The sequence below is a fragment of the Vollenhovia emeryi genome, unplaced genomic scaffold (assembly GCF_000949405.1).
Source record: "Vollenhovia emeryi isolate VEMERY1.0 unplaced genomic scaffold, V.emery_V1.0 DF939239.1, whole genome shotgun sequence".
Taxonomy (NCBI): domain Eukaryota; kingdom Metazoa; phylum Arthropoda; class Insecta; order Hymenoptera; family Formicidae; genus Vollenhovia; species Vollenhovia emeryi.
The window spans coordinates 193,055-219,914 of NW_011967127.1; the positions used below are offsets into that span (position 1 = coordinate 193,055).

The 26,860-nt window shown below is 41.9% G+C and overlaps 1 protein-coding gene across 2 annotated transcripts in view; it reads left to right on the forward strand.

The window, feature by feature from the left end:
* Positions 1-700: 700 nt before the first annotated feature.
* The window catches only part of LOC105560183 (amyloid beta A4 precursor protein-binding family B member 1-interacting protein), a 130,470-nt gene continuing 104,310 nt past the window's right edge, over positions 701-26,860 (forward strand). Inside the window, exon 1 of one of the 2 annotated variants that reach the window (XM_012009066.1) lies at positions 701-1,094. The gene's annotated coding sequence lies outside the window, so the exon portion shown is untranslated. Of the gene's footprint in view, positions 1,095-7,107; positions 7,910-26,860 lie in introns of those variants that run through there. The other variant, XM_012009067.1, reaches the window with a different exon arrangement.

Consider the following 26,860-nt stretch of genomic DNA (forward strand, 5'->3'; position numbering starts at 1 on the left):
CCGAGGGAGTAGTATAAAGTGTAAAAGGTTTACACTTTGGTTGGTTTCCAATCGTACCAAAGTACAACTACAGTGTACCTTTTACACTTTATACTACTTCCTCGGATAAGCTGTAAGTAGGATTAGCTTTAGGTATAGAAGCGAGTATCGGATGAGCTACAAGTAGGATCATCCCTAGGTGTAGAATGGGCATTATCCGAGGGAGTAGTATAAAGTGTAAAAGGGTACACTGTGGTTGGTTTCCAATTGTGCCAACGTACAACCACAGTGTACCCTTTTACACTTTATACTACTCCCTCGGATAAGCCACAAGTAGGATCATCCCTAGGTGTAGAACGGGCACTAGGTGTAGAACGGGCATCACATAACGAAAAATCAATAGCTCTGTTTTTACCGACATTTCATGCACACAGCGCGGAACACAACCAGACCGTGCACATCTGCGTTATCCGCTCAGTCCATTGGCTACGTAGTTCATGTCCACGTTTTCAATGTCCACAGAGGGCGCATCGCGTTCGAGGATCAACGTAAAACCGGGCCGTGATGGCTCTCTCGGGCCTCTGGCGCGGCGCGAGCGTTCGAACTTGGCGGTTGTGCGCGCGCGCCGATGACGACATGCGCGAAGAAAGGCGCGCGGCGGCGGCGGCGGCGGCGGTGGCGGTGGCAGCGGCGGCGGCGGCGGCGGCGGGCGCCGGCAGTCAGTGCATGACGGCCTGAGGTTCGTATCGATATCGTATCTCCGCGCACGGTCCGCTCGCTCGCGAGAGGGCAAGGGAGAAAGAGAGACGAGAGGCACGGTTCCCGGGAGCCGCGCGACGTTACTACGAACGCGAGCGGATCGCCGTTCGTCGCCCGCCGCGCGCGTCCCGCGAACCCCGCGCTGCCGAAATTCGCGCCGTTTCGCGCGAGGGCGAGCACGGAACGGGCGCGCAGTGCGCGACGGCGGAGGTGTGTGACGACGAGAGGTATCGGCCAGACGGATTCGGCGGAGCCGTCGTCCCCGGCGGGTGCTGAGAGGAGGAGACGAGAGCGAGAGCGAGAGCGAGAGAGAGAGAGTGAGAGAGGCAGAGAGGAACGCGCGACGAGTCATCCCGGTGAGTAACGCACACGACTCTTCATCTCGCGGCGCGGAGGAGATTCACGAGGCGGCTGACCTTCCGACGTCGACGTCTTGGCGCGCGCGGCCTCAACTTTTTGCGAAGAGCGCGGGGCCCGCGAGAGGAGAGCGAGAGGAGTCGATCGATGGGCGATTACGCTCGCGAATTATAATTATTATTGTTGCCCTCTTCGTCGCGCGTCTCGGCTCCGCGACGAGAGCGAGGGGGGGGGGGGGTTGGTCCGTGTGTCTTGCCTGTACGCTCCGCTATCTCGGAGCGTTCAGCTATTAGGAAGATTAGGACGTCTTTGGGAGATACTTGTGTTATCAGATAATCGGGACTGTCGAACTCGGGAATAATGTGGAAATAACGATACAGAATTCTTCACGAAGGTAGCGAGCGGGCTGGAATGTTCGGATAATGATGGACCGAAAATAAATTGCTTGAGGATCGCGCAAGGTATTTACTTAGGACGTTGTCTGTTGAAGAAAGGTTAGAATTAATAGTCGGCTCGCGTAATTGCGGAAAGGAACGCAACGACATTTTACTGGTAACCGAGTCTTTTCTGCAGTGTTCGGTTCACTTAATGACATTACGTGTTATGTTTCATTAAGCTTCATTTAACTATATATTTAATTAGGAAATGAAATGAAGTACAAGAGAAAATGAATTAGGCATCTCGGGGAAAATGTTTGTTCTCGATTGTCAGGTGCGATCCTGCTTCGCGGGAGGGCGAGGTAACTCGAGAAACATTTTATCACATCCATTTCTACCGACGTAGATCGACTTTAATCTCGGTTTAACTCGCTTCTTATCTTGTTGTAATTCTTACAACCGTAGGAAGATAAAAAGAAAGTCAAACCGCGGTTAGAGCCGGTGCGCACTTGTAGAAATGGATACGACGAAACCTATTGCGATTCCAACTCGGTTATCGAGGGAAGGAGTCAATTTCACGTAAGCGTAGCGAGATCATAGGACCCTGTCGCACGTCTGGCTTGTTTATCGTCCCGAGGAAATCGCGGAGTTTCTCATCTCGTCTCAAGTGACACTCGCGCGTGCCTCCGAGTATAATGAGAGGAGAGACACTCGTTTCCTCGTAGAATTTCGTCGAGCGACGACGCCGGGCTTTTCGGGAGAGCCCGTCAATAACGACGAACGCGCGCGCCTTTCCTGAAGAGGAGGAAAAAGATTCGAGGAAATATATCCGACGTCTAAATTGACGACACGGTTGACAGTGGCACTTACTTCTCTCTCTCTCTCTCTTTTTTTTTCACCGAGAGAAGGCACGAGAGGTCCCGAGGGCCCTCGTGCCATTTCGAGACGGCAATTATTTCACGGGATCATTTCGCTCGATGACGTCCGTCCGCTAGTCGATTTCCATCGGACATCCTTGGAACACGAGGGTCAATGAGCGACACGCTTGCTCGACACGATGTTTAACGATCCGGAAAACGCCCGGGGCGGGGAAGGGGGGGATCAACTTGCAAGGCGACAGCCTGCGAAGTGTATCCGCGCCCGTGTCTTTATTTCATCATTAATTTCTTCATACTCGTAGCGAGGGCTGTCTCGGCCCGACGTGCCACCTTAGCGCTGAATGACACCTCGACACGAACATTGGCCGCGTTAAGCGGAAAAAGTTGCTTCCCAACTGTTGCGAAAATCCGATTGGCGTATGCTTTCGGCTATGGGGATACACCCACAGAAAAATTTCCGGATCCAATGCTATTACACTTGAATGTATCATAAAATAGGATCGATATAGCGCCAGTCATATTTATTATAGAGAAAGGAATATTTAATCCGAAGGGGAAACCGCTGATCAAAATCTTGTACACCAATGCCCACTAATGTGGGCATTGCTTTATCTTATTTTGTCATATTTATCTTGGTTTATCTTATTTCATCTTTATAGTGGCCCAGCAAGACCAAATGCCTAGTAATGCCTAGTAATGTCCAGTAATGCCGCAAATCTGTACACCACAATGCCCTCAGCGGTTTCCCCCTCGATTTAATCTTAAATGAAAAATTCTAAAATCTAGAATAAAACGATAGTCGAATATTGTGGTACCAACTTCGTGCGTTGCAAGATGGAGGGGAAATTTATTCTAAACGCAAGGATATATAAACTTACATTTATACAAGTTACTCTTGTCTCAATATAGTAAGTCAATCTTTTTTAATTCGATCGAGGAGAAGAAGAATTATTGATTTTATTTTGATATCGTCTTATTTTTATACTAAATGCAGTTGTGAGAGATATAAGTGCGTCAAGGATATGCTTTGTCTCAGTAACAGAAATCCTTTCTGAGGGTGTAGAATCGCAAGAGCGCATACTCCAGTGAAATTTACGTATCTTGCAACGGTTGCTTCTTTCTTTCACTCGCGTTCTATTTCTTTTACTCAATTCGTGAACGAATACGTCGTGGAACAAGCGATTGATAAATAATTAGTTGTTGCCTTCCACTTTAGGAAGTTTCCCGTGAACGGAACTTTTCGCGAAAAGGTGAAGCTAAACCACGTGCTCCTAACATTTCGACGAATAATATTTTCAGTGTTTTCTTGACCATACACCTGGCATCTTTAATAATACAGAAAATTTATTGCGAAAAATATTACCTCAGCCACGTCTATGCCTCGGTGGTCGAATTGGTGAGACGCCCGCCTAGAGTGTAGGGAGGTCCAGGTTCAAACCCTTGCTGAGATAATATTTTTTGCAATAAATTTTATTAAAGATGCCAGGTATGGTCAAGAAAACACTGACGTTGTCAATTACCGCTGGCGACATTGAAGGATTCTGATTAGTCGAATAATCTTTTGTTGAATAATTTTGTTCAATAGCGGACGGAAGTTAAAGGAATACCGAGTAAATTAATACGTTGAACTTGTAGTGTACGTTTCCTCAATCTGCGACCACGATTTCCTCGCGTCGCCGCGTTGAGCCAATCGGGCATGAAGGTTAGTGTAAATGGACAAGGCTAACTTTGACATTGCCACATGTGCGACCGACGTGCGTGATGACGTGTGTAGTGTACAGAAGTCGATGTACGGGCAAGGTATGTCAAGCTGGCTTGGTTTCATATAATCCAGACGTCGCTCAGAGTTACGAAATCGCTCGCCCGAGGAAGATTCGAGCGAGAGAGCAAGTCGATCGGAATAAAATTTTACATGAGCATCTTCGGAAGACTCGCGAACGCACGCTTAGTAAAGGCTGGGGCTCTATTCCGTACACGGTTACCGACAACTTTCGATATCGTTAACAACGTTTGCGCAGCTTTCCTGTCGTGTAAAAAAGCTGCGATAACCGTGTACGGAGTAGAGCCCCTGGTTTACGCAAGGCCGTAACTGTTAAGTTATACAAGAATCGGTAAAAATTGTCCAATCACCGTTAAAAGCGAGGAGAATATAATTGTTACCGATTTCGATACAAGTTAACGGTTACGGCCTTGCATAAACCAGCCTTGAAGCGCACGTCTCTTTGCGCAAGTCTCTCTTGACTGTAGATACAGAAAAAGAATGATATTTAATCGTGTTTATGATGCACGATATCTAGATACTTGCGTTTATGCATTTGACAATAGAGGCGAGTCTCCTGTTATAAGACAGCAGGGTTTCTGTTCAATTACTCAAGTCATCGTCTGTTGGTTCCGCCATGAATTTGTTGCCCTTGGAGTGAAATGTTTAGTGGAAAATTTATTGTTAGATCGCGCGTGTAATTGGTGTGAAAAGATTTGTGGAAAACCTTTGGATTTGATGTCGAAAACCCACTATCTCATAATAGGGGACTTTTCTCTATAACTTTAACGTTAAAGATTGACTGGGAAATGAAAAATTAAATTTAAAATGATTAAATCAAAATTTAAATCGGGTTTCGTATTGGAGCTTAACGCACGCAAGGTCGATCTGGATAGCATCCTCTCATATTACTAAACACTTCTTATCACGAGCCATTATATACGTTGTTTATCGGGTTCGAGCTTGGAAATGGTAAACCGGTGGGAGAATCTTCGTTCCCGATTACGGTCGTACCGGAAGCGGAAAGTCGCTACCGTGGCACGACTTGTGCGTCGTCGATGGCTTCGCGAAGAGATTGCGCGTTCGTGCGCTGCATGGAGCATCCGCGCTAATGACGATAATGTTAATCATATTAATGATGATAACGCTGTGCCGGCTCGCAACAATCGTGGGTACAAAACGCGATTTCGAGGCGCACTTCGATACGATTCTATTCCAATTAGTGCGTGGTTTACGCTTTGCTCGATAATGCACAGAAAGACGAAACGTTTGGTTCTTTATTCACAATCAAATCTGCCGTAACGAAATACCATCGTCGCGTGATTAGTTTGATATTGCTTTGATTAGAACTGGAATTTTTTTCTTTGTAAAAGTAACTGTTGGATAAAGCGTCGCATTTTTATTATGGTATGTCGATATTATCTCGATAAATATATAAGAAGTATTGATTTAGTTAGTTTAAACAAATGAGATACGTTGAAACCATGTTTCTTCAAATCCATTAAATTTTTATTTACTCCTACTAAAACATTTGCTAGATTTGAAGAAATGGATGTGAATTCTCTTAGAAATTCCAGTCTCAATTAAATAAAATTTGACTAATTGTAAGTTAAAGAAATCAATTGTTAGAAATTAAGTAAAAGTCTAGTAAGGTCAAAATTTAACAAAAATTTGTTTGATTCAAAGGAATTTTTTTTCTGGGTGTAGGTATCGTTGATAATACAATACGTTTCATGATATATGTATTAACGCTTAGCGAAGTCGCCTCTAAGGTGCCGACTGTTCGAGAGTTAATTTCACGCGGCAAATCGTACGTGCTCTCTCACGCTACAAGAGAGAGAGAACAGTAGCGTATTTATGTGCACCGAGTAGCATATTTATGTGAGAATACTCTCGCGTCGAGAACGGTCACTCAAGTAGCGAATTACGAAAGTTAGCGATGAAGTACCGACAAGTAACAGAGTGGAATGTCCCGATTCCTCGCCCTCGCTTGATCGTTGCCGATAGATATTTTCAAGAAACATTCCCCACTAGTTTGATATAAGACGTTGCCGACTCGTTGGCATCTCATTAACTACTAACGGTAAAGATATCGAATTACTTTCATGCGCAGGCAAAAGTACGTAAATAATTTCGAGATTTTAAATCGTCGTTTCTCGTCTGGCAATATTTACAAGTTTACATTTTCTTCTTTCGAAGATAAGGCTTTTAAGAGCTGGTTTAATTTTATTATTCTTGGCATTCGGAATTTGTACATCAACTTTTCGACATTCAACGATCAGTTCTCGTATTTACTAGTAATTTCCTAATCTAGTATCAGTTGAGTGCCTATTGAGCCGAGAAAAAAATGGTACATGGCTGCGTTCAAGAGAAAGAGTTGCTTTGCAACTGTGTAAAATTTGTGAATCCGATTGGCGTACGCTCTTAATCTTGACTAAATCTAAAAGGTTCATCTACAATGTGTTCTTTGTCTGGAAACATTCTATTTTGTAGCCGATAAATACATTAAAACAATTTGTACAATTTGATAAATTGTACATTACACATCGTACGATCGTATGTACATTAGCGACAAATTTCTTGAGCGTATCGAATTATAAAACAGAACATTTAATCGCAAAGAGCTCATTGTAGACCAGGCTTAAGATACACCCTCAGAAAGGGCTGAGACAAAAATATTCTTGACGCATTTATATTTCTCACAACCTCATTTAGTATAAAAATAAGACAATATCAAAATAAAATCAATAATTCTTGTTCTCTATCGAATTAAAAAAGATTGACTTACTATATTGAGACAAAAGTAACTTGTATAAATATAAGTTTATATATTCTTGCGTTTAGAATAAATTTTCCCTCCATCCTACAACGCACGAAGTTGGCACCGCGATATTTGACAAAAGACTATTGTTTTATTATAGATTTTAGAATTTTTCATTTAAGATTAAAATATTCCGTTTTCTATAATAAATATGATTGGCGCTATATCGATCCTATTTTATAATACGTTGAAGTGTAATAGCATTGGATTCGGAAATTTGTTCTGTGGGTGTAAGATTTACGAATTTTACAGCAGTTACAAAGTGGTTTTCTCTGCTGAACTCCAATCTTTCAAGCATACCTCGAAAATGATACGAGAAAAGATTTGCGTTTAATAATTTAAAGCGTTAAGTTCTAAGAATTCGGGTACGCGTTCAAACGCTTTGTTTTTGTCGTTTAGCCTTGGCATATACCGCATACTTATACGCTCACGTTGTTTACACTCGGCCGCCCTTGCCTCATTTGCGCCGCGACACTCGTGCCGGCAGGCAACGACGCGGGCCGCTCCGTGTGTCGTTATCGTTTCCCGAGGTACCTTGAAGAGGATGCGAGTATCTTTCACGATAAATTGATAATCGTTATGCCGCGCGGCTGATAGCTCCAAGCGGTGATCGTTTGTCGAGGCAAATGGACTTATTATTCGTAAAACAGAAGCGAATGAACACAATTCGCTCGTTACTTCCGGCTCGAGAACACGGAGTTGCGTACACGCGGATCATCGAGTCGTGCGATTTTAGTAATGGACAGCCGCAATATGTGTTTACCGTGTGTGTTCATCAATAATTCCGCGTATTGCGAAGGAATTTGTGCGTTCGTAATGTGTCGCGCGTAATACCGAGCCTCGTTTTACGGTGAAGTGCGAGTCGTGTGCGGATAACGTCGTGAGTGCCGTTTGATTATCCTACGCGATTGTGATTAAGTGTTTTCGCGAGTGAAGGAACTCGAGAGAAAGAGAGAGTTCGAGAGACATCGAGTAATCAGTGAGTATTTTGTTGCATTATTTGTTACTGTATCTGACCAGTGTGGTCTTGAAATTAAAATGAAATTATGCCAAGGGGGTAACCACTTAATGCAATCATGGAACAGTGTCTCCGAAATAATTATGAAATCCTTACGAAATCTCCATGTCATCGGTTTGCCTTTATTTTCAAGTTTCTTCACTTGTTAGACAATGAACATTAGATTTGAACATTTTCTTAAATTGTTTTTATTTTCCCTCAGAATTTACTTCTTTTAGTGAATATCCAAATGTACATATATCATCATAGTTCATATCATAGTTCACGCCTATAAGCGCGTATTATTCTTTTCATAATAAGAACTGAAGTAGTTGCTGTTGGAACAATAGTGAGTTGAAACGTTGATACACCTTTGCGCGCAAAAGTACAATAAACAGTGGACACAGATACAAAATTACTTCTCGTTAAGACCACGGTTAGACTGGTGGGAAAAGTGGAAAGCGAGGAAACACATTTTCTACCTAACCGAATACTACAATTTTAATTAAAATTACCTCTACAAGTAAATACTTGCTAGTAAAATCAAACAGATATAATGTTTTGAGGAAATGTAACAGCTCTTAACAACGTCGCCTATTTTTAAACGTGCATATAAGAAAATTATTTGCAATTGGATGAAATTATTTGTAATCGGATGAAATCGTATGAAATCTAATGAAATCATGTAATCGGTGGGACAACATTTTAGCTAGTGGTTACCCCCTTGGATTATGCGATTCGCTCTTCGCAATTCGTACGAAATTCGCGTACGGCGGATTCGTCGGCCGCACGCACTTGTCGTTTATCGTTCATGTCGATTTGCGAGCGGAACAGTTTTTCGACGAGATCAAAGAGCTTGAATCACCACAAATCAGTCAATCCGCATTGGTTCGCACAGAGTCGCACCGTGCAAGCGGCGAACGAATTGCGAACCGGTGTCGAGAATCTGTTTTGGCTGGCGAGCGAATATCCGCCACGAATCGCGAATCACGACTCGCGCTTAATCTGCCGCTAGTTTAGTGGTTTATAATTATTTCGCGCGTGCAGTAATTATTTTCCGAAATGTTAATCACGTTGGAACATCGCGCTATAATTTCGACGCGTTTGTATTTTGCTAGTTTAACGTGGTTTGCATCGCAACTTCGTCGCCGCTGTGCGTCGGATCGTTGAGTGACAAATTGTATTGTATTATAATTGGAATTGCATTGTGCTATAATGGATCTATCTCAAAGTTCTATCGTACGTGTTTACGTACATAGACTGTATCGCAAGACGCAGTTGAATTAATTTATTTAATAAAAGACACGTTACGTAGTATAATTGTATACTACATACGCGCGAATTTTATCAGAATCTATTAGAGCCTACTCATTTATTCATATTTATTATCAATGTGACTTTACAATGTTATACGTAAATAATCGTTTGGACTCTCAGTCGCTCTCAAATGAGAATTTAATGATTTATAAACGACCGCTCGCGATCTCACGTATGAAATTTCATTCGGAGTGTCAGCTTTCATTGTCAGCTGATGCTTTTGAAATTAGATTAAATGAGACTTTAAGTAACAATATACAATAACTATAAATACGGGTTTTCTTTAGGCTACTTAATATTTTTAATTAAATCATTTTTAACTTCAGTATTTTCTTGACATTTTCTTGATCTGGCATTTTTAATAATACGGAAAATTTGTCAAGAAAATACTGAAGTCGTTAATTATTGCTGGCGGCTTGAAGAATATATCCTTATTAGTAAATTATTTTTAATTAACTATATTTGAAATATTGTCCCGAAATCTCGTGTCTTCTGGAAAAACAAATGTCATAAAACTTTTTATTTTTCACGAGACATTTAATACATATATTTCTTCATTAAAATATAATTTAAAAATTGCAAAAACACCATTTTGACGCGGATTGTACGCGGTTATTGACCTTGCTCGTGACTCCCGTCGCAATTACGATGCATTGTGCGCTTTTCAAGGATATTGAGTTACCGCCAATCGATGAAGTTCTCGTGTCTCTTTCGTTTTCCATTTTTCTCGATGCTCCGATATTCGTAGTTGATCAAAAAATTCCACCGCGTTCTCGTTGCATTCTCGCCCCTTCTTGGAATTATACGGGATGTCGCGTCAGTTGAACATCTTTCTTTTCGGATTTAGATTTCTCCGTAGATCGGCAAGTGATTTCTAGTCTTACAAGCTTTGCGAAATTTAAATATTTTATCACTTAAAAAATTCAGGAATGAAAATTTTTTCAAGTTGTAATTTGCGGCGTCTACAATGAGATCTTTAAGACGTAAGATTTAACAAAGGGACCTGCCACAATTGAATGTGAGGAGAATAATCGATTGCGATTGGGCATTTTCTTAAATCTTACGTCTGAAAGATCTCATTGTGGACGCCGCAATTGAGAAATCCTCACTCACACACATTCGTCTACTGCCAAAGCTCGATTTGCCGCGGTCTTGTCATCTTGAACCATTTGCGGACCGACACGTATCGATGGCCTCACGTGCGGTAACTTTTCTCATTTCTCTTGGCTTGCTTCTCGTACGCGAGACACACCGTACATATAAGTGCATCGTCTATTAATAGAGTTCACTCTTTCCGCGGCGATGCTCTTTAGCAACGAAATGCTTCGGCTGCGGAGACGAGGAAGGGCCTTTTTACCGCGAATACTTGCACTCGCTCGCATACACGCGCACGTGAACGCGTATATGAGATTTGCTCTTTTACTCTTTTACTCTCGTATATACTACATGCATATGTGTGCGTGTATATAACAGACTTGTTTTCTGTGCGTGAAACTTGGTACGCGCGGGCCTCGTGTACGTGCATTTGTACGAAACTCTATTTGGCTCGCCTGTGTAAAAGTAGCATATATGCGTGCGTGTCTGTGCGAACGAGCGTGTGAATGCGTGTGTGGGATGTTACACACCCTTTTCCGCGGCGGTCGGTTCAGCACCCAAGATAGAGAGAGAAAAAAAATGCCCAATAAAAATAACTCTTAAAGCGATTTCAACAGTCTCGTTTCGTCGCTTGTCTGCTGACGAAAAGTCGTAATTTATTACGGTTAGGAAAGACGTCTTCGCGAGCAGAATAGCTGAAAAATGGCGTGTGAATGATAATCGGATCCGTACTCTTTGCATATTTGCTGCACTTCGAGGCAAGTTAGACCCGGTTTCAGCACACGTCGCTTAACTTTAATCTTAGTTTAGTTCATGTTTGAACTCTCTAGAGTAACAGTTGGAAAGAGACGAAGAACGAATTGAGCTAAGCTTGAAGTTAAGAGACGTTGGTGAAACCGGGCCTTAATCTTTAGGAGAAATGTCCGTTATTAATCTAAGAGAAAATTTATTTAAAATTAATTTAAACTATTTAAAACATTGAGATGGGAAACTTACAGTCAATCCAACTGGCTAGTTACCTTATTAGTTTATTATACTACGTTACGACCCTATTTTTGGGTCCTTTTCAAGTGGTGCTAAGTCAGTCATCGTCGTCGAATAAGACAGAGTCGAATTATAAAATATACGCATACGTGTGAGCATTGTGGTTGCTGGGCTCGAACGGCTTAAACTATTTAGATTTTTCAATTCATATTTCTTGATCTTAACTCGACGATCTTTCTTTTTTTTGGTTCGTGGGAAAGAAACGTCAGCTGAAAGAATGAAAGCCGATTGATTAGATAAAATCGTTTATTAATAAATTTTGAACCGTGGTCGCGCCGTGCAGACCTTGAAATATACAAAATGAGCGAGCAGCACGTCGATGGGGATCCTGGCTCTTATCGTGCGCACTGCGTTTGCAAATATTACTTTATCAGGGTTGTAAAACACACCGACGCGTACGCACACGCGAAATGCGCAAACATCGAACGAATCGCACAACTGCGCTGCATGCGGTGATAAACGCGCCGGTTATTCTCTATCGCCGATACAAGGATTCCTTGTATTTTCGACAGCAGATTATTGTTTCATCCGTGCGTTACCTCTCTATATTGTGTAACATATCAAATATGTCACACGTGCGTATACGTAGTTCAGTATATATTGTACTAATAATTCTCGTTGCGTAGCGCTTCGAGTTTTAGCCCGCGAATGTCTCGTGTGTTTTACATGCTGCAGTGATAAATTTTTTTGTCGAAATTGTTTTTAAGCGCTCATCGAAAGTAATTTAATAATATTTTTGCCAGTGGCGCGTTGAATGTCAAAACAGTATATTATGAAAGGATAATTTTTACGGGCGATCGTTATTAAAAGATATTTCTCTGGCGTGTGAACCCAAACACAGATTGTACGAAACTGCAGTGGTCATTATTTCCGTTGCCTACCGAGCTCTTCTGCTCCGAGACGTGCGTAATGCTACCCTCTTTCGGCGAACCCTTGATTAAAGCCTCCTTGTGATATTAAAGGATTAATTGTGCATTTCTCCCTCCCCCTCCGCATTAAGGATTTGTAAAACTCGGCCTCCTTGTCCTTCGTCGTCACTCGACCGAACACCCCATACGGGTTTACATTGGCCAAGACTCTCCGACTCCTCTCTCTTTTTTTCGCCGGCTGTCCCGAATCTTGAGACAATATTGCTGTCGACGGGGATCTCGCGGCACTCGTCTCTCCCGTCCGGTTTTGCTCCCGGGGGGGACGCTTTTATCGCGAATGTTTACAGGGTTTATCTGCGCACCCTCTCCGTACTGCCACGGGAGTCACTTTACGTTTGCAACCCTCGGTAATGTGGCCGGCATGCAACGCACACGCCGCACCCCTGCGCAGCACGTGATTTTTCGTGAGGCGTCGCGTCGTGGCGGGCTTTTAATTTCTTCGGGGTCCGGGGCTGAAAGGTTCCCTTTGAAGAGAATGCACGCCCTTTTGAGAGGAATCTTATTCACGAAAAGAATTTTTGAACTCTTGCAAGCGAGTGGCAGAAATAAAAGAGCAACAGGACACTTTTATAGGGGAAACTTTAATTAGGTGTTGAATTTGACGCGACAAGAACAATTTAGATGATTTTGAATGTGAAAACTGCACATGTGCAGTTTTCAGGGGATATTCGCGACCATTTAATTTAGCGCCACTGGTCCAGACCAGTCGAGCATGATGATAATTTACTCGGAAGTCGCTGATGGCTGTAAGTATAACGTAATTCGCGCTTCACCAGGATAGAAATGACCACGGTTGTTCTTGTAAAGGACGACGGAGATAAAGAAATAGGGGTCGTTCGCGTTCGGCGCGCGCGTGCCTTCACTGCTTTCTAGAGCTGTGACGTGTGCAGGTGCAACCCTCGTGTTTCGGCGGTCTGCACGCGATCCCGACATTAATTTCACGTCGCACGCGTGCCGCGATAACTTCTGCTGACGTATCCTCCCCCCATCCCCCTGTTTTGTGCCCGGCTTTCCACGACCCCCTGCATTCGCGTGCACTGTTTCCATATTTTTCCTTAATCGCGTCATTTAGGTAAGCGAGTTATAATTTGCCATGCGTCTTCATGAACTTGTCGCTAACTTTACGCTTGGAAAATCGCCAGGTTCGATCAGCATTCCGATGAATCGTTGTCGTTTACGTTTTATTAATCGTCAATTTCTTGGAGATATTCCAGATAAATAAAAGATCGTAAAAGTTGCTTATTCTAAAAGTTTGTAGTATTTAATTCGGTAGAATTCAATTTGGTTTATTTTGTATTTTTAATTATGTAGTTCTTTTTAAGTAATTAATTTTTTGTCATGCACTGCATCTCATATTCTAAATACCATTCTGATTTAACTACCCTTATTTGCAATTTTCTCGTAGTACATTGTGAAATGAGATTTTATATAGTGAACAAAAAGTTTTTTTAATCGCGAAATTAGAGTTGCTAGCTACAACAATATTCGAACTATGCCTTCGGAGAAATGAATAATTAACATTGCTCAGAAATAGTTACCTTGCTGTTTCACGCAACAGAAATGCCTCTTCAGGAATTTATTGCAGTACGGTTCTAGGATTTATGGAAAGATTCAAACGCGATACATAAATTCCAAATCTTTTCGACGAGTCTCAGATAGGTTGTACAAGAAATTTGGCTCGAGTGCAAAAGGCGGCTCCGTAAAGGCCCGCGGTGCCTAGAAATTATAATTTTCACGAGTTCAATCTTTTCTCGATTTTGTACAGTTGCAGAAAAATTCATTTTCCATTAATCATCTGACCAATATAAACATTCCCCTGTGTCTTTTGACTTTATAATAATTTATATTATAATAATTTCAGTTTAAAAGTTTGAAATTATGTCACCAAGTTGTTTATAAGAGATTGCGAGCATTTAACAGAGATATTGTCTGTCGAGATCGATTGTAACCGTTGCATAAATTATTTTTTGCCGCGTTTTTTTTAATTTGATAGGGTAATTTGCGTTTGATAGGCTCCAGCAAAATTCCATTTTGCAAATGTCGGTGCGCGCCGCATGCGCGACGCTCTCATCTGAATCACTTCTGCTCTCGTCACGTCGACTCGGTAATTTGGAAACTTGGCGAACGGCGTTCGGAGTTTGCACTCGGAGCTTGTATTGAATTATACAATGTGCATGGCTGCGTCGCGCGCTCCATAATGATGCACCTCATTCTGCGAAATTACCGTCAGATAGGGTTGCTCGCGACGGGAGGTGAGGCAATTATTATGCACTCGCGTCGATGTTGCACTCGGTGGACGCTTGTCGCCGCGAAAATGGAATGCGATTATATCGGCCGCTGGTTGTAAAAGCGCGATCTTAGCCGGTGTCGTCTGCACTCGCTCGTGATCTTTTCTCGAAGTGTGAAAACGTGATATGAAGTATTCATGATATTTAATGGAGGCATAAATTTCTCGCGATCCCATTCGCGAATAATAATGTAAGTGGAAATACCTTCAATATAAAATTGAAAAACATTTATTAAATCTTTAAAGTCGAAAAATAGACGCGAAGATATTATTTTTATAATGTTGTTGCGACATATATTACCACATGCCTCAGTGGTCGAATTGGTGAGACGCCTGCCTTCAGAGTAGAGAAGTTCAGGTTCAAACCCTGGCTGAGATAATATTTTTCGCAATAAATTTTCTGTATTAAAACATTGGCCGGTTAATGTCGGCTAAAAAAAAAGCTTGATTATTATTTATTAAATCTTTCCGCGAAGTTACCATTTTTCTTTAATTATATATTTATTCCACTCTGCACGAGTTTATTCCGAGAAGATAAAGCTGGAAATTGCGTTTCCGTGGACGAATGCTGCCCTGTACGTAATTATACTAATTTGTAGATTGCGAATTACCGCGTTTTTAAGCGAAAGACGATTTCCGTTGTAAGCACGCGAAATTAGCAAACTCGATTTGTTTCACCCGCGAAAGGGTCGAAAGTCGAGATTTCTCGCTGGCGTTTAGAGGCGTGCGTTTAGAGTGTCGATTCATCGACGCGTTTCCTCAGCTGCCGCGACCAGAAGGCGCCCGTCTAAATTTACTCTTGGGCCTCCTCTTTCACGCCCTTCCTCTCCCTCTTCCCCTCTTACCCCCCCTCGTCTCTGCTGTCGACTTTCCGGTTTCTCGGCGCCCTTAACGACGCTCTCACGGAAGTACGTTAATGTACATGCCTGCCCTATTATTAGATCGTCTCGCTCGCTCTTTTCGTTCGTCCGTTCATTCCTTCGGTCGCGATCCTCCCGATCGATTTTACCTCCCCCTCCCCCGTCCGCCCCCGCGCCTCTCGGAGCCGAGATCGATCGATCCCTCGCGCGGGAGTCACGAATTCACGTCGTGTCCGCGATTCGAGCTCGCCCGTGCCTCGGGAACGAGAAAACGATCGATAGCACAATGCTTCGCCCCCGTGGTCGCTCGAAGAGAAAGGTGAGGAGAGAGGACGCGAGGAGAGGCAGCGAGAGGAAGCAGGATCGTTCCTCCTTATTCCATTAAAGGCGAGTTTACACGGGTCCGCTCTCGACGAGTCGTCGTCCACAGTGAGAGAGAAGTGGACGAGTAAACAATGCCCCATCGAAATGATCGTTCGCGGTAAAACAAGTCGATACGTAGCTCCATTTGCTTTGAGTGATCGGGGAATATCTTATCCTTATCGTGATCGTATAAATCATACAGATGGGCTTATCGTGAACTCGGAGAGATCGTGGAATTACGTTTAGACAGTCGTGATTAAATTGCCGAGCAGAGTTTCGATCTTGTAACTTTGTAACTACGAATAGCAATCGATTCACATTATTCAGTAATAATACACAGCGGTGAGTTGCCATAAGTGATAGATTTATTCTTTCTGACGTGTACAAAAGTACGAATATACCTACGCCCGAGCGATACTTTTTAGTCTCTGTCGCTGTCTCGACCAAGCTGCTTCTCCAGACCCGGCGGCTCTTCCCTCTGCCCTTGGCAAGCGGTCGGTACTGACATAAAACTCGAGGCGAAGGGCTCGAAACAAAGCTGGCGTAGGTAGGACGTGCCATTTTCGCGTGGTTCCCCTGTGCGGCGATGATTGCTGCACCGGCGTTTTTGTCCCGCCCGTTGTCTGCCGCGCGATGCAACGTGTAACAGCGTGGAAACGAAGAATCATTTCTGCGCGGAAACGCCGCCTGAGATAGTCGCGCTCTCGTCCTGTTATTCCCTTGATAAGGCTGAAGGTGCACGAGCGAATTACCATTCGCTTGTCGCAATTATTATCGCGTTTATGATCGTCGTCTCTACCGCCGCTTAAACGTTGTTTGTCCGGAAGCTGCGATAACGAAGAGTGCGAAGGTAGATTAGCCTCGGATAGATGTTTGCTCGAAACCTGAATCACGTTAAGGATGCAACGGGAAATTACGCGACGTGATAAATACTTTTAACGCACGAAGCTGCGTAAGAAATGAGCGGCTTTTTGTAAATTGGATGTCACATTTTTTTCCTTGAAAAATTTGTTAGTTTTTGTTGTGAACGATCTTCCGCAATGACCTGAAGTGCTTGGCACGTTTAATTCACCCACGTGTTTTTCCTTATTTATTCGCGTTCTGCCAACGCGATGAAATAAAGATAGCTATAAGTGGGATACGTGATGGGAGCAACAGCTGCGCGAATTAATTCGAAAGTGCCCACTTTGACGCTTACAACAATATTTTAATTACGTCGTGTTCGCCGTAAAAACAGTTTTAATTGCACGTGAGCTAGAGCTAGAAATTATTTAATCACAGTTGTTCCGTTTAGAGGGAATGTTTATATACGAGTGGCATTCGTAATTATTTTATTTGTTGCGCCGATAGAGACAACACCAAATGCTCGCCGCGGGCGCGAACAAAAAGCGTCAGTTACAACTCCGAGACTAAATGTTGCGCGTGTTGCCCGACAGTACAGTCGGGTTTATTAACGTCGTTCCCTGCGCCTGCATTCGCAAGAAGCTCTCATAACGCGAGAGCTCGCCGATTTCTTTCGTTGTCCGCGAGTACGAAATTGTATCGTGCAATTAATTACGCGAATGAAAAATACGCAATGACAAATATTAATGAAAAAAATTGTTCGTTCAGTACGAGCGCGCGGGGACGTTGTTTTCTGCACTCGCGTGTACACGGGTAGGCGCATCGGAGGCGGCATTAAGCTATTTAATTCCGATTGACAGGCACTCCGCATCGACGTTTCGACATCTCCACTTCCGCTGCCCCTTTCACTTTTATTCGCTTTTATCGACGGCGGCTCGTTAATTAAGCTTTAATTCGGCGTCGCGATATTCTAATTGTCAGTCACTGTCCAATAAGATCTCCCACTACATCAGTCATAGATTTTCGTCATCGCGTCACTCCATTCTGTGTTTTAGCTCTTAATTCTTATGAGTGATTGTAAATACTGTGGGAGAAATCTGTGTATAGTCATATATATTTCTTTTAGATAGTCAGAAATTGCAGAAGAATTAAACAGAGAATCTTTTATTATCGAAACTCCTTCGCTTGATTATTGATAGACTGAAAAGACAGAATTGCACGTTGGGTTGTCGGTTGCTTTTTTAAGTCAAAGAATTAGAAATCATTTTTACTTCACTTTTAATTGATGATATTTTGGAAAGTTTTATGATTTAGAAATAATTTTAAGTATTATTATTTATCTGTTTATTAAATGTCAAATTCGATATTTGATTCCTGTAATACATTGAGATATGTCATTCCTTTTTTTCTCTCGGATCTTTTTAATTATTCGCAATTCGACGATCCGGAAAAAAGATTTCTTCTTTTGGCTTTGAGATTTATTTCGTTATTTAAAATTCGTTTCTTTCTCCTCGTTTAGACTTTAGTGTAATAACGTAGTTATAAGAATACAACAAAAGAAAACTTTTAACGCATACGGCTTGCCTGATAAGGAAACGCAGAGGCGGAAACCACGCGGGCCCACACGTCTGCGCTTGCGTAGGTGTGTACAGGTAGATTCATGAACCGTTATTACGATGTTGAGAGGAATATCTTGTGTCCAGAGTTAACATCGCGCTGCACAATTTATGGAAACGCAGGTCGGAGTTCATAGACGTTACGTACGATTAGGGTGACCGGCTGAACCAATCATAAATCTCAGGGAACATGACTAGTTTTGGTCATGTTGCAAGCTAGAGCTGCACAATCATTTCATCTATGGAGTGTCTCGAATGTATCGAGTCCGTTTTCAATCGTAATTCAATTCAAAATTGTGAAACGTGAAAAAGAGACATATATTCGCTTAAAAAGAACCCAATTTAACGCTGTTTAGTATTAATGCATGCGTAATAATGCATGAACTAAATTTAATAAAGTAGTTGTACAGTTTCAAAATCGACACTCGGTTTCTCAAGATCTGCTCTATTTCTAGACCGATATAATGTCGACGATAAAGTGTCGTTTTAATAATCGTGAAGCTGACGCATAATCATTTTTTATCGGTCGTCCCTTCCGGTCTCGGGCCGCCGAGCGATACGTACAAGTCATACGTATTTCTGTCCTGGAATGAAGCAATGTTCTCACTGATAAGGACTCGGGGCGGAGGGGGAGAAAGGTCGAGTATGCGAGGGAAGAAAGCGCGAACTCTCGTCGTTCTCGGGGAACGATTATCGGGCTTAATTAAAACGATGCTACCGCAAATCGCGATCGAGCACCCCGAGCTTCGAGTGCCTTCTTCCCTTTCGACCAATTAGGTATCACGAGCTCTCCAAACGAAGGGCAGAGTATAAGCGCCGTCGTACGCGATCAATGTTTTATTCTTTGAGAGATAACCTACTGTTCCGAATGATTTAACTCTACTTGGGCCGCGCTTTTTGCTTGGCGGTTTTATGTATTTTTTTGATTATCCACCCTCTGTACGTTCGTGCTTCACGCTATTAAATCAACGGTTTTTGAAACCTCGATAAAAAGTAGATTGAGATGAAAAGAAATTATCGTGAAAAAAGCTACAATAATACACATAATGTTGCAATAATATAATTCATATATTTGATTAATATTTTAATATACCAATTTGGTAAATGGAAACGTTTTGTCCTTATCCAGTAAAATTATGCGGATATATCGAATGTAACAAGAATCCATTCTACGTAGTTTACTTTTATCAAACGACAAAACTTCGCATAGATAGTCATAACTAGATTGCGAGACAGAGGAAATGACACGTTGACGCGACGTGATACTCAGCGTATCATTGCGTGAAAGCTGGCGATAATACTTTCCATGGGAAAATTCGCCGATGCGTTAAGTCTATGCGACAATTAACGGGATTAGCAGGAGTCAAAGAGATCTTTGCGCTTCAGGGAACGATCGGAGGGCTGAGGCTGCCCGACGACCGTTTTATTATATAAAAGACGAGGTTCCGTCCCCGTCTGGATGACTGGGAGATTAATCTTTGATCCTTTTAGTCGATCGCTTTTTCCGTCAAAAATCTTCGTAACAGTCGTCTATTTTCGCAATTGATAATTTCACAAGACAGGATATTTCAGTAAACAATATTTCCTTAACCTGGGCTTTCATGTTTTTAGATCACTAACAACATATATGATATTGTTAGCGACGAATATTTTTTTAAGAATAAACTTATTCAAAGATTAGTTTCTTTAAGTTGCCAGTATAATAATAAAATTCCAAATTTCATTCGACTACAGCTGGCCACATTTGTTAATTAATCGGTCAATGCAGGAAATTTATTGCGAAAAATATTACCTTAGCCAGGGTTTGAACCTGGACCTCCCTTACTCTCTACGCGGGCGTCTCACCAATTCGACCACTGAGGTGACAATATTTGTCGCAATAACAGTATAAAGATGACATCCTCGCGTCTGTTTTTCTACTTTAATAAATTTATTAATAAATGTATTAATCCGAGAGAGATCTTCAAGTCTACGATACTTTCAGATTAAGAACAGACGACTTGGAGCTTGACTTGGAATAAAAGAAAAATTTTCCAGTTATTTCTTTTAGATTTTGCGCGAATTAACAGTCGATACCATATATTTTAAGATTTATTTGAGATAAATACTTTGTTCGCCGATTAATAGTTGATGCCGTGGCGCGAAAGTTACAGGTTTCTTAATATAAGAAAAAACCGGCCACGGTTACTAGGTAAATCGCGCGAGATATATTGCCCTCTCGTTGACTTATTGGTTTCCCTTTACCTGCCGCCGCTCGTTAGTAGACGAAGTGTTGAAAGAACGCCGGAATGCGGTGTGCAAACATCGTGACGCCCGCGCGAGTCGATGCAATTGCACTCAAGTCGTCGCGCGACGTTGACGCTGACAAGCGAAAAGGTTCACGCCTGTAGAACTCGGCCAGTGTGTTCATGTCAAATGAATGATTTTCACATTTTTCCAGTTGTAAGAAATTTATTAACTTTACGAGAAAAACGCCAAAGAAAATCCGGTTTAAAATGTAATGGCGGTAACATTGAGGTGTCTCCTAAACTATTAAATGAATAAAGAGACACAGAGGACACAAGATGAACCTGTTCGCGACGAGACTGCTTTCTGCATCTCAATAAATGTAAAATGCATTTTTATAAGAGTACAATACCATTTTTCTTTCGTATTTTGCATGTGTATTATAAAAGTTTCTTCGATATTTTGGGAGCTATATTTTGACATAGTTTAAAGATTATATTTTCGAGATTTTGTGATAATTATTAACATAATTTTCGTCGAAAAGATGTCACGAGTCGGGGATGACTGATCCGCACAGTCATTTGGATTTTGCAGTCCACATTTAAGAGTGATAAATATATGAGGAAAAATAACAGCAAATTGAAACCTAATTTAAGAATAAGAAGAATTAGAACAGAATTTAACATACGCGATATGGAGCAAAGTGGAAAATTAAAGTTCTTACTCGTGTAAAAAAGAAAAAAAGAATGTTACTCGCTACATCAAAGACGCCTGTACGCGCAAAAAGCGCGCTTCTGCGTAAAATGCGTATAGGAGCGGTTCATACGGCCCGCCTGTATCTGCATTTCAAAGGGCCGAGAAGGGGAAGTCGTTTCGGACGAGCGATGACTACATATGCGTACGTACACGTGTAGCTTAAGACGATTGCTGTTTTGCATTCTTAGGCGGGATGGCAACGTTAATATTCGTAAAACGTGCATCTACGACGTGTAACACACGCTATTTTTGCTGACAATGCGGACTCGTTTTTGTCCGGTGAAAGTTTCATCACGGCTGTTATTCAACTGAGAAAATATTTCGAGGAACTCCGTATTTTCGGCGTTTTGAGAGAATTTATTGTGAAAGAGAGAAGTCTTATTTTTCCCGTAAGCCTCGAAGCCTCGTGCTCTCTGTTGCTCGTGTATTACGGTTCTCCGTCTACGTCAAACTACAAACTCGATTGCGTAACATCCAATAAATTAAGCAGACCTCTCGGATTAATATCGGATACCACGTTTCTCACGGAAAAATTGAAATTTTCCCCGGAAGTAATAGGTTCGGTATCGATGAGTGAAAATGGAATGAGAAATTCCGATGGTATCGCGTGTCACCTCCGTTTCCGGTAAATTGGAGGCTTACGATGATATATAGGGATATCCGATGACATTCCTCGGCCGCGCGAATGAGCGAGGGAACAAATGGACGTAGGGAAAATACGTGTCTCCCACACCACGTCTCACCCTCGCGCTTAATTAATAAAGTTACCCTAATGCAATAGATGACGTATCGTGTCGCGTGCTATCTTCGTTACGCGGGCTTCGCTGATCGTGAACGGAGGGATTTCAAAGGCCCGCCATTAGGCTTTCTCCGAACTTTTTTTACACGGCTGATGACGTCACAATTATATTCGGACATCCAGAAATGGTAGCGGGAGGTGGACGAGTCGAGTACACAATTTATTTTGGCAGCGTCGTCTTTTAGCGAGTTTCGATTGTGTGACGTGCGTATTGCGCGTAGTCAGCTGTGCGTGGGAAACGCTGTATCGCAGGCGAAATTAATGTTCCGCACGCGTAAGCGCGAAACTACGTGAGTTGACGCCGGAGCATTCAAATTCTGATTGTCCTCTTTGACGCGAGCTCGACCGAGCCGGGCCACATTTGCATTCATAGACTCGGGGAAGGACTCGCGCCAGCGTCTAATGAAACAAAATGCTGTGCGAAACGTCGATGCGGAACGATGTTACCTCCAATTAATGTAATTAACGTGAAGTCTCGTATAAACGCATATTTCTATTTCGGTTGGACCCGCCACTTAAACGATATATTTCTGTCTTCGCATTACCTGCATTATGCTTCGTTCAGAGAAGTGTACTTCGCTGAAATTCTCGCGCTTCCCAAATGAATTTGAAAATATATTGATAGATTAGTGACAAAGATACAAGTATATATTTTATACCGACGATGCCGACGATCTGCGCTGCACAGAAAATACACCATACAATGAAATAAATCTTTTGGGGATTTATTAGGGCACTCTTAAATAACGCAAAACAATTTTTGTTATAATTTAAACAGTTTTTTAATTAAGCGTTTTCTACACCGTTCGAATGGCGTGTCAAAAAAGAGTCCGCTGCGTTGATGACTTTTATCATTCAGGCTTACCTGAAACAAAAAATCAAAAGGATTCTTAATCTTTATGAGTGCCGCTATGTCCTGAACCTTAATTAAGATTTTTTATTTAAAAATAACAAAATGGTGCCAGTTTGAAAAAAGTTAAAAGTACTTTTCACGCATCTTTTTTGACACGCCGTTCGAACGGTGTAGGAAACGCTTAATTAAAAAATTGTTTAAATTGTGACAATTTTTTTGTATTGTTTAAGAGTACCCTAATAAATCCCAAAAAGATTTATTTCATTGTATGGTGTATTTTCTGTGAATAAAATGGTTAAATATAAGCATAGTTTTTGGGCTGCTAAAGTGGAATAACCCCTTAACAACCACGCCGACTTTCTTCTCACCGTAATGACGTTGACACGACAGCGACAAAATCTTTGGTAAACCACTCAGATAAATTAATTAATTTTGAGGTCTCTTTCAAGTTATCGGCGGAAACGCGGTGTCGCGTATCCGACAAACGGATCGCGTGCGACACGGGATTAATTAACTGACGTCTGTTGCTTTTCTTTATCTTTTGCCGCGCGACTGGAAGTTTGAACGCGTCGCGCGAGGTTCAATGCGTTTAGAAAGCCGAACGTAAAACACGCTCATACTTGACGCAGGTCGGGAATAATTAAGCGCAATGTTAAATTGAAGCGGTGATTAAATATCGCGGGCGACAAACGCGCGCGCGTTTCATGCACCGACGTTCGTCGACGGGCGGCCATTAGCCGCGGAACGAATGTTTGCCATGCCGTGCCGATGCCGTCAATCGGCATTATCGGACTTCCGACGGTGATTTGTTTGTCGTACCGATGTTAAACCGTTTATGGTGGCCGGTCTTTCATCGATCGGATCGTCAAACACGTCGCATTCTCGGTCGCGCGTTGTCCGCCACCTGCAAATAATCCGCCAATAATGAACGCACGAATACATAATGGTATGTAACTGTCGCGGCGAATAGTGGAGATCATCGAGTGGCCCCTAATGTTGTCTCCCTTTATTTATGTAATTCAGCAAAAGTGAAGGTTTTTATTTGACGAAACGAAAATCGACACTAAATTGACCAAAGAATAAGCGTCGGAATTTGCGATTCTTTACGTAACCGTAGGTCATTAGTAAAGGCTTGTACGAAAGCAACAGACGGAAATTTCGGATATGAATGACGGTAATTTTGTAATCAGTCTCAATCATAAAAATATGATGATATTTTAAAAGACTCGACATTGAATTCCTTTTTCGGGAATTGAATCCAGCAATTGTCAGCAAGACCCTAAGTACACCCTCGGTTTTACGTCATTTTAATAATTACAATAGTCAATCGTAGTGTAGATTTTTGATGGTTATATTTCTTATTTTAATTAACTTTTCGCTCAGGACTGAAATGTAATTATATACAATTATTTGTGCCCCGAGTTTGAGTTAAACAGCACTTGCTAAGTCCTGCTGGATCCTCGAGCTTATATACGAAAATTCCGCATGGTTTATCCCCCGGATTACATTATTCCAAGCATGTGAGAATGCGACTGGTATCGTAATGCAAGCGTTCGCAGAGGCGACAGATCACGTCAGCTAACAATGCACACCAGCGATGATTGCCTTACGGCTTCTCCTGCTTATTTGCTTTCTTTGCGCACTTAGTGCCTGCGGCTAACCGAGACGACCGCACTTAATAATCCAGCTCTACTGAATTTTGCCATCAGTAAATAAATATTTCTATTTCAATGAACACGTGGAATGTACGCGTCGTTTAATAGCGTCGTGTGATCGACACTCGGAATTGTACTTGGCCATAATAACGTCAAGAGTGATAATTGTTTTTCAGTGGTGACAGGTTGAAGAAAGGATTGTAAAGAATACAAGAAAAGAATGTAAATTTATTAAGCGTTTATATATTTCCAAATTACATAGCTTAGATTAAGAACGAAACTTCACATGATTTGCTGGTCAATTCTGCACCTTTTAAACTAAAATTTACACAGAGAGTATTTTCTTTTAAAATTTACAATTTACATGACTTTCGTGATAAATTGTAAAAGAAAATTGTCTCCGTGTAGTTTTATCAACGACACAGACGGTCTGATAGGGTAAATTAAATTAACATAATATTTTTATTCATATAATTATACACATAGATTTCTTATACATATATATAATATAATATAATATATATTATATTATATATATATCGCGGAGAAGAGATTTACAATTGGCGGTGTGCATTCCGTCCCACGCTAATCAGAGCTTCGTTATCGGCTGAATTGGAGCCGTGACGGCGATTCGCTTCGTCGTTACTTCACTCCCGCCGGTTCGGTGCCGGTGTAAAAGGTCAATGGTACGCGTTGTGTTACATCGCTGGACATTCGTCACGCCGCCGGCGGGTATCTATTGATTTCGAAATTCCAGGTTGAGAGATGTAGTGATGGAGAGGACAGACGTTTTTTCAGTGGAAAGGTTTTCTTGTCAAAAGTTACAACGCGAAACTTTTACAATTCCAGTTTCATTTGCAGACATCGCGAAATAATTCTTAGCTTAAACACACATTAATACCGCCGTGATTAAATTTAGGAGTCATATTTTCGTATGTTCAATAAAGAAGCGATAGGAATATCTGAATTTATATGAAAAGACGAGAGGAAATAGCCTTCGGTTTCTAAATAATACCAACACGCGGGAAGCAATGCAACCGCAGTTGGAAAATCTGCAATTGCGTATTCATCATCGCGAAGATCAATTTTTCCGAGTGCGTGCCCATCCTTATTTAGATACGGAATTAGCTTCGTGCACTCACAAAGTGGCTCATTTCACCGACCGTCATTCCAGAAACCACACCTTTCTCATAGTGCGAAGTTTCACATTGCGAAAAGAATCTGAAGCATACATATCTTGCGATCAAATAAAAATGTTGAACGTCGAAAAATGTATGTAAACAAGAAACAGAAAATTCTTCATTTCTTGACGAGTATATTATTTGACTCAAAAATTAGCCAATTGATAGTCGAGCAAAACCGAAGCAAACAATATTAGAGAAATTTATTACGAGATTGTCGATACATATATCTAAATATATAAAAGCACATTATTAAAATCTATTCCGAAGAGGCAAGAATTTATTTTGTGACGCAAACAGATTTGTCTCTTTAAAGTCGAATATGTTTCGCACATCAAGAGGCTATTTTATTCCTTGGATAAACAAGTCAGACAAAAACAACTTTTGCAGTTGTAGCGCGTTGAAAATTAAAAAAATATTTATTCGTAGAATTTGCGTAACGCAAAGAGTGCTGTATTAAAATTTACGTAAGATATAGTATCATATTAATATATACTATTTAGGTCACTTGTTAATCCACGAGAACACCGGAATCGTGCTGTCTATGTGCTTTCAAAATTAGAAATCTGGCTCCTCGCCAGTTTTGGCATGGTGATCGTGCACGACACGCACGCGAGTCGTTCGGGTCTTATTTTTATCAAGATGTGGAAAGCGTGGGCGGAAACCGATCAGTGAAACGATTACGGCGCCCACGGATCAGGTGCGCGCGTAAAGCGAGTACTCGAGTACCGACACGTTCGCCGTTAAGATGCACTTACGTCGCGAGAACGAACGATATCGAGAATGAATAAACGATCGTACATTCCTCCTTTCCGCACCAGTAGCGACGTTTAGATCAATGCGAGTGAATCCCTTCATCAGCCAGTCTGTGTCTTCTGGACGTGATATTCTACAGTGTTATTGAGCTTATCTTCTTGCTTATAACATGAGCCAAACTTTACAAGCGCAGAAGTTGGCGTATCAGTTCGTTGTCGCATACGGTGTCGCGACTGATAAAGGTTGTTCGACGCCTATTTTCTGTATCCATGGCGTTTATCTCGCGCGCACTTGCAATCGCGGTTGCACCGCGCGTTTCGCCGCAGGTAGCGGCGCTTTCCCGTTCGGAAATT